Below are 9,898 nucleotides of genomic sequence, written 5' to 3'. Positions count from 1 at the left end.
GATAAGATCATAAATGATCGCTACCTGGAAATCTCATGAGACAGAGAGAAGATCTAGGCAGGACAGGTGATGGGCACACGGGCAGGTGAGATCACTAAAATGATAGAAGAGGTGAGCATGTATTAGTCACATAGTCATAAGTATATGAAATGTGAATAAATACATATACAGAGAGTGAAGACACAAAAGCTGAGTGATTTGGAGAACCAGGAGTCAAACAACGCGAGAACGACGTTTGAACGAAGAATTATGCCATAGGAGGTTTGAAATTGGAGATGGGGAATTAAATGAGTTGGAATTGAGCCAACACTTCACGAGTAGGTATATATGAGTGCATATGAGTGAAGTGTGTGCTTGGTTTGAAATTTGGCGGAGAAAATGAATTTGTGGCACTTAGCTCAGAAACAATCGCTATAAATGTGAAACAGTGGTGTAATCGGTGTCTGGTATATCAGATTGGTGTGAAATTTGGCGAAAGTGTTACTAGATGTGGCATGAAGGTGCTGGAAAAATCTGGGGTCGATTTGAGCAAATTTGAGTGGTTGGTGTACTTCGTCGAACATGTGGCGTGCGGGGATTTAGGTTTTGAATGAAATGGCTATTGGAGAGTTTGAAACCTCCCAAAGGGAGTAGAAAACCTGCAGGGGGATTCAAGGGACACAAGGGCACATACAGGTTGCACAAGATTCCATAGATTTGAAGAGAATTTGGATGGGATTTCAAAAGGTGGTAATGGTTGGGCTTCACTGCACAATCAGAGGATCAGAGAAGGGAGAAAATCAGTGGAGGAGCTCACCAGGTGAAGGATGAGGGAGGCTGCTTGAGCTGGAGGAGTTCGTCGAAGAACTCTGGTGATCACTGGCGGCGAGAAGGAAAAATTCTAGAGAGCCAGAGACAGAGAGATATGAACTGGAGGAGAGGAGAAGTGTTTGGCTCGGGCTCGGGTTGGGGAATCCTTTTTTAAAAACCGATTATGGGCACACTGGACAGTCTATAGTGCCTGTCCGGTGGACACCGGACAGCGCAGCACAGAAGAAGATCTGTGCGCGCCCAGCCGGTGCACCGGACATTGCACAGTGCAGTGTCCGGTGCACACCGGACTATCCGGTGAGCCCAGACAGAGGGAATTTTGATATTTTCAAGGAAATTTTGAACCAAACCAAATCCCAACTTATAAGCACACAAAAGAACACCTGTTGGGACACGTATTGGTACCCTCACATATTCTCTCATATTTTTCAAAATATTTTGTCACAGGCTAGATAGTTTTTAGAGAAAATAATCAAATGGTGAGATTTGCATTTCGGCTTTGCACTAGAGGTTTCATGAATGAATTGTGTTTTGAATACTCCCCCTAAGTGCAGTACCACGTGCATATCTCAAGAACCAACAATTGCATAGTAAATAAAATTTTAAGTACCAAAAAGCTTAAATGCTAAGACTTGTCAAGTTTGAGCCCGAGTTAAGCTTTTTCACTCACTTTGTTGGCGGTTATCTTAACTAGGTTAGACAAGCCCTAGATGTAGTACAAGAAAATTAAATATGCAATGCAGGCTTGACAACAACATTTTGAGATTAAGTGAAATTTCTAAGATCAAGAATGTTTAGCTCATTCCTCAACATACAAAAGCGGGTTTTATCTAGTGGCTTTGTGAAAATGTCCGCTAATTGATCTTCCGATCTCACTCCTTCTAAAATAATGTCTCCTTTAGCAACATGATCTCTAAGGAAGTGATGACAGATATCAATGTGCTTGGTGCGAGAGTGTTGTACAAGATTATTAGTAATTTTAACAACACTCTCATTGTCACACAACAATGGTATCTTTTATAGAACTACACCATAGTCTAGAAGAGTTTGTTTCATATAAAGTATTTGTGTGCAACAAGCACCCGCGACAATGTATTCTGCTTCGGCGGTTGACAAGGCAACACTATTTTGCTTCTTAGAAGTCCATGAAACTAGTGATCTCCCAAGCAAGTGGCATCCCGCAGATGTACTTTTTATATCAATTTTGCAACCAGCATAAACCGAATCGGAATAGCCAATTAAATCAAAAGTAGCTCCTTTGGGATACCAAAGGCCAACGCTTGGGGTGTGCTTAAGATACCTAAGAATTCTTTTAACAGCGCGAATATGAGCTTTCTTAGGATTTGCTTGAAATTGAGCACACATACAGACAATAAACATGATATCGGGCCTAGATACGGTAAGATACAATAAACTACCAATCATGGAACGGTAGAGAGTTTGATCAACTAGGTTACCTACCTCATCTTGGTCGAGATGTCCATTAGTTGGCATGGGTGTCTTGATTGGTTTGCACTTCTCCATATTAAATCTTTTCAACAAGTCTTTGGTATACTTCTCTTGTGAGAGAAAGTTCCCATCTTTCATTTGCTTGACTTGAAAGCTGAGGAAGTACGTTAGCTCACCAATCATTGACATCTCGAACTCCTTCGACATCAACTCACCAAATTCCTTGCAATGATAATCATTTGTCGAGCCAAAGGTTATATCATCAACATAAACTTGACAAATGAAAATGTCACCGTTATGCTTCTTTGTGAATAGAGTTGTGTCAACAGTCCCGATCTTGAAGCCCTTTTTGATGAGGAAGTCGCGAAGACGCTCATACCAAGCCCTTAGAGCTTGCTTTAGCCCATATAGCGCCTTGGACAACCTGTAAGCATGATTAGGATATCTAGGGTCTTCAAACCCGGGTGGTTGCTCAACATATACAAGTTCATTTATGAAGCCATTTAAAAATGCACTTTTTACATCCATTTGATAAAGCTTTATGTCATAGCATGATGCATATGCAAGTAGGATATGGATGGTTTCAAGTCGAGCAACCGGTGCAGAGGTCTCTCCAAAATCTAAGCCTTCAACTTGAGAGAAGCCCTTTGCAACAAGTCTTGCCTTATTCCGCACAATTACACCTTGATTATCTTGTTTGTTTCTGAACACCCATTTTGTTCTAATAATCCTTGCATCTTGTGGAGGCTTCTCCAGGGTCCAAACTTGTTTGTGGGTGATGTTGTTTAATTCTTCATGCATGGCATTCACCCAGTCCGAATCCTGTAGCGCCTCATCTATACATGTAGGTTCAACACAGGAAACAAAAGAGTGATGTTCAATAAATGAAGCAAGTTTATGAGAATAGTGATAACCCCTTGTGAAAGACTCCCAATGATTTGATCTTGTGGGTGTGCTTGAAGTAGTGATGAGTTTATCTTGTCAACCACTTGGGAAGAAGATCTTGGAGCATCAACATCTTCAGCTTCTACCTGTAACACCCCTGGTGTTACTGTTACTAAAACTTGAGCATAACATCATAAGCATTGGCATTGCATATGTTTGACACACCTAGAGTGCATTCACTAGGCAAAAATTCCAAACAAGTTGTATTGATATGGCATTTTGCAAATAAGACCCTAGTGTAGGGTACTTAACCCTAAATAGGGTTAAAAGGGTAAAACAGGACCCAAATAGAGAAAACCACAAAGATTAAGTAAAATATTCATAAAATGTTATCAAAGATGGACCTACATTGCATGTACACCCCTGAGATACCAAAAACCCTAATGGGAACCCTGGAAAACCCTAAACCTAAACCCTAGGGGGTTAAGTGCAAAATTAGTCCACTTTTGGACTAAAGTGCAAAAAACATGATAATAAAGTGTCCTAAGTCATAGGGTTCACAATCATGAAGATTTGCCATCCAAAACTTGAGATTTGGACTTAAGTGCAAAAGAGCCACACTTGACCCTTTTTGATAAAGTCTGAAAATCAGTGATATGGGCTCAACTTTGGAGCTTTATAACTTTTAAATCAGTAAGAATTTGCCCTAGGTCACCACATAAATTTTGTAGACCTATTATAGGAGAGCAACCTTGATGCAGACATCTCCTTTTGTTGTTATGCCAAAATTGGAGAAAAACAGACTCAAAGTTGCTCTGTCAGAACTGGGTTAGAAAATTGAAACTGAACCCTAGGTTAGAAATGGTCCCAGTGTGGTGAGGCCAAGTTTGATGCGCCATATCTTTGAATCCACTCGGTTTTAGCCCAAGACTCCTATAGTTAGTTTGTAGACTGATATATGGTGAACAAATTTTATTAAGGGAGATTGCTCTGTTCCTAACAAGAATTCGGAGATCAAGAAGGGAGAAGATGGGCGGTTCAGGCAACTGAAGATCATCACCATGGTACAGTTCCCTGGTCGGGTCAGGTTCAGTGAACCTCACCACCGGTGAATCCTCGCCGTGAATCGTCGTCGCTGTTATGATTCGCGCTCCCTAGTGACCGGATAATACTCCAAGGCAAAAGATCTTCACCTTGGGATAACTCCGGTGGCCAGCCGTCATGCCCCCATGAATTGCGGCCTGAACAGATAAGGTCGCCGGTGTTGGCTGACTGCCGGTCGGTTGCCACGTACCCGGGCATCTTACCACGTCGCAGTAGGTCGTGTTAAGTATATCTGGTGATCACCGGTGAAGTCGCCATGACGGAGGACACGAATCCACTGCGCCAGTAATCTCCCCTCTCTCCGGCCGCTAGCACTGCTCGGTCAAATTGCGCACCACCGCGTAAGCCCTCTATAAATTGAAGGCCTGGTCAGCTGCGCTATGTTATCACGAAGCCGAAGCACCCGCTCCCACCCTCAATTGTTCACCAGAGCTCACAAATTTCGAGTTTTCCCCAAATCGGTTCATCCCACCGCAAGAACACCCTCGTCGTGGTCAGTGCAACTGAGGTTAGTTCAAACCTTCTGCTCCCTTGTTTGAGTGATCTCACATGCCCGTGATACTTATCGACCTGCCCAATTGAACCGAGCTGCCTTAGATCATCGGGAACGCGCTGAGTGGCCCGTTGTTGCTGCTATCACCGTGGGCAGAGCACTGTAGGGCTCCAATCCAGAAATTAATTTAGGGGAAATAGTCATAAAGGGTGGAATTCGGTATCCAGCAATGGGGGGGGGCTAGCCGTTGCGTAATTTGGCCGGTACAGGATCATCGGAGATCGGCCTCACGCCACTCACCGTCGTGGATCGGGCGGTGTAAAGAAATAGAAATCCAAGGACCTTTCTGCAAACTATCAGCGACTCAGTGCCACAGTAAAAGAACCCATGTCGAGTTATCTAGAACGCTGTGGGCTTTTTCGCAAAGCTGCTAGCGCGAGCGTGGGCGCGCACGCTTTCTGCCTAGGTTTGAGTCGTCTCGTTTGAATTCAGCCCAATACTGTTCACGCTTTTCTCTTTTCTTTTTCTGTAAAACTTTAGAAATCTGTAGAAAATGGTAGAAAAATCCTAAAAATGTCAAACCAATTTTTCTAGATTCCTAATTTTTCATAGTATTTAATAAAAATAATTTCATGATTTTTAGGTCAAATAAGGAATTTTGGAGCATTTAAAATAGCCTAAAACATTGGTTCTGGATTTTTAGAAAATAGATAATAATTCCAAAAATGCCCAAACTTTTTATATGAACTCTAAGCATTATTTAGAAGCCTTGGGTAGATTTAGGTATGATTTGGACCTTGTTTGATAATTAGAACCCAAAACCCCCACCCCCCTGCTCTTTGAACTTCACTATTGACTCCGGGAACCCTAGTTTCTCGGAGAACCGTGAAGAAAAATTGTATTCAAGACCTTAGATAATAAACTCTTATTATCTTTGTACTCTCATGAGCATTACATGGCATTCATTCTTATATGTATAAATGGTTATATTTAGAAAACGAGGAAGAAGTTGAAGTACAAGAAGAGAAGACTTCACCACCACCACCTGCGGAACATCAGGCAGGGAATTGTTTTTACTTTGACATCTGCGGATCCAAGCCTGACTCACCTATAAACAAAGGCAAGCCCTGGTGCATTTGCCATATCCTTGACTCTTTTAAAATCTTTCTCACTTGATTGATGCATTAGGTGATAGGAGTTGATTGATAAAACAATCCTGCATTACCTTCCTTGAATTTGATTACCTCCTCTGGATCCATGTTTTATAAAAAGTTTTTACTATGCTTAGTCTTGCTTTAGCAAAGAAAAGATTTTGTTTTTACAAAAGATGATATGGCAAAGTGGGAGGGATGTTTTTGAAAATAAAATTTGATGGTGGATCCATCATGGCCATGATGGGTTCAACATCGGAAAAGATGTACCTCTGCTAGGTACCAAACTTTGGGTTTGAAATGATTAAGCTGAGACCGGGCGGGTGACTTGCACGAGAAGAGAGTCTCGGTGTAGTGTCTCCGTCTGAGTCGATTAAGGACCGTGTCGATGTAGGCTTGCTGATCGAAGACCCTTTAACTGGTCACATGCCTCGTCATGGGTAAGCCTTGCCTCGGGCAGACTAAGGCCAGAATAAGATACCATGCAATGGGAGTGGAGAGATGGCGAGAGTAGCGTGTACCCTCCGTGGCAAGAGGCTGGACGGTGGTGTATCTGTTCTCTCGGTTGGCGTGAACCTGATCTGGTCTTAAGAACCCCGGTGGCGGGTTGACATATGCAAGGGTTAAGTGCTACATATGTCGTGTGATTGTAGATCCTCAGCTGAGTATAATCGATTCGAATCGCCGTACCTTCGCGGTTATGAAGACTTGGTCACTGCCCTATACGTAGCAATCCAGTGAAGATGAAGTGTTGATAAGAAATTGGCTAGTATTGGCCAAGTGATTGAACTAGGATAGAAAGAACTCTAGAGACAGGTAATCCTACTTAAACTGACAAGTAAAACTTGATTTTTAAGGATCCACTTTAGTAAGCATTTCTGCAAACAGAGTCTTGATTATTGAGAAACCTTACCTTGACTCCCTGATAACCAGCATACCCTTGAGAGTCTTTTCTTTAGTCGGGTAAGTCTTGCTGAGTAATTCCATACTCATGGTTTTATTCCATATTGTTTTTAGGTGAAGAAGCAACAAACTTTTGTTGTTTCTGTTCCAAGGTGGTCTCAAAAGAAGAAAATCAAGAATAGAGCTGCGGGAGGAAGGGTTCCTCCATAAAAACTTTTGTTTAATACTTATCGGGAGGGGTTTTTGCCTCCCTTGGTTCTGTAATAATAATACTCTGAACTCAGCTAAGTACATCCTGGTCTGTAATATATAACTTTGTCTTACTTTTAAATAAATGTAAGTTTATGTAATCGCTTCCGCATTTTCGTATCTCCGATGATCTGTAATGTCTGCGTGACGGGTAAAATGCTCTTGGGAAAGGTAAGGAAAGCAGATACCGAACTTGTCAAGTGATTCAGGAACACCTGCAGGGTTGTCTGAGGTCCATTGGACAAGGACAACTGTAGGTGGGCCTAATGACTTGGAAGGTTTCGTCGCAGTACCCTTGCTTGTTCATGAGAGACAAATGTATCTTCGTTTGCATGCCTCTCATCTTTTTCATCATCATGTGGTACATTTGATGAAGAAAGCCTATCAATATTTTGCACCTCTTCTTCATCTTCTTTTGGTTTGATGGCTCTAATTGGCATGTTCTTCATAGCTTCCCTAAGTGGCTCATCACCTACATCATTAAGATTTTCAAGTGCTCCTTAGGAGCCATTAGTCTCATCAAACTCCACATCATATGTTTCTTCTACCACGCTAGTGGCATGATTGAATACTTGATATGCTTTGGATTTTGATGAATAACCAAGTAGGAAACCAATATCACAATGTCTTTGAAACTTCCCTTGGTGATGGCGTTTCTTGTAAATGTAGCATTTGCATCCAAACACCTGAAAGAAGGAGACATCTGGCTTTTTCCCATTTAGCAGTTTATAGGGAGTCTTCTCGAGTAGCCGATGAGGAAATAGCCTGTTTGATGTGTAGCATGCAGTGTTGACAGCTTTAGCCCAAAACCTCTCTGGTGTGTTATATTCATCAATCATTGTTCTTGCAAGAGTGATCAAGGTCCTGTTCTTCCTTTCAACAACTCCATTTTGTTGAGGTGTGTATGTTGCAGAAACTTCATGCTTGATCCCAATCTCATCACAATATTCATGAATGTTGGTGTTGTCAAATTCTTTCCGTTGTCACTTCTAATCTTCTTGATTTTGCAATCAAATTCATTTTCAGCTTTCTTGGCAAACTTCTTGAATATAGATGCAACTTCAGACTTATCATGGAGAAAGAACACCCAAGTGTATCTTGAAAAGTCATCAACAATAACCAGACAATAGTGGTTGTCACCAGCACTAGCATAAGTTGTTGGTCCAAATAGATCCATATGAAGCAGTTCTAGTGGCCTTGATGTTGACACAAAAGCTTTTGTAGGATATGTGTTAGCAACTTGCTTTCTAGCTTGACATGCACTACAAGGCTTATCCTTTTCAAATACAAGATCCTTTAGTACTCTAACCATGTCTTTCTTTAGTACTTTCTTGAGTGTTCTCATTCCAACATGTGCAAGCCTCCTATGCCATAGCCATCCAAGTGATGCTTTGGTAAGGAGGCAAGTCCTTAAGTTTGCATCTTCAGGGGTGAAATCCACTAAGAATTATACCCAATACCACTCTTGTTATTTTTCATGACAGTGTTCATGAGCAACTCATTTTGAAGGTATTAGCCCTTGTTGAACTTTTGCACACTTGTGGTAAGATGTTCATTTTCATTCTTATGTTTCTTGACCTCATTTCTAAGCCTTTCATTGTCCTCTACCAACTCATTGTTAATGTCATTGCTCTCTATGACAACCTTTCCTCTAGTGGTTGCATCAGTCAAGTATCTCTTCAATTCCTGGTTGTCTAGTGTCAAAACTTCAACTTTTTCAGTCAATTCATCATGAAGACTAGTTTGATCATCTTGGCTCAAATCATCACATGAGGTTGATCTTAACAGCAGGGTTAATAGCCTCATGTGTACTGCAAGATAAAATCTCATTTGCAACAAGAAGATTATCATAGTCAATATTGATTTTTGTATAATCTTCCTTAATTTTGACAAGTCTATCTTTCAACTCCCTATTTGCTTCATTTAATTTGTCACACTTATCCTTAGCATCTTTTAGGGAGGATTTGAGCTCATTTACAGTGGATGACATAGTTTTATTTTCTTATTTCATTTCATCACTAGCTTTTATAACTATGTCATACTTGGCAGTTAAAAATTCATTTTCATCCTTTAACTTATCACATTTAGCATTTGACTTCCTAATGATTTGAGTGTATTCCTTAAGTAAGTCAGCTAATTCATCATAGGAAGGTGAAGCAAACTCATCATCACTATCACTATCATCAATAATATCATTCTCAATTTGTACCTTCCGTTCACCTTTAGCCATGAGGCATAGGTGAGAAGTAGACGAGGGTGATGGTGGTGGTGAAGAAAAGTCCCCAGCGATAGCGACAACTTTTTCATCATTTTCTTCTTCACTTGAAGAAAACCCGCTTGAGGACTCAATGTCAGTGAGCCAGTCACCAACAATGTATGCCTTTCCATTTTTCTTCTTATGGAATCTTTTGTGCTTCCCATCCTTTCTTTTGAAGAATTTCTTTTCCTTTTTCTCATCATCACTGTCATCATCTTTCTTGCCCTTGAACTTGTTTTTCTTGGGCTTGTTGCATTGATGAGCAAGATGATCGAGTTCTCCACAATTATAGCAGTCCATCTCAGAGATGTGCTTTCTTTTGCTGGAGAAGAACTTCTTTCTTGAGTCAAACTTGATGCCTTCTCTATTGAGTTTCTTTAACATTTTGGTGATCTTCCTTACCATCAAAGCAATGTTAGCATCTAGATCATCATCACTTGAGGATTCTTCCTCAATTTGCACTTTAGCTTCCCCTTTCTTTTCCTGATTAGCCTTGAGAGCCAAGTCTTTTCTTTTGGAAGATGACCCATCTTTGTCATTTATGTGCATGTACATCTCATGAGCATTGATCTTTCCCAATATTTGTGTTGGGGTAGC

This window comes from Zea mays, chromosome 6 (genome assembly GCF_902167145.1).
Source record: "Zea mays cultivar B73 chromosome 6, Zm-B73-REFERENCE-NAM-5.0, whole genome shotgun sequence".
Lineage (NCBI taxonomy): Eukaryota > Viridiplantae > Streptophyta > Magnoliopsida > Poales > Poaceae > Zea > Zea mays.
Note: the sequence above shows the minus strand (reverse complement) of the source record.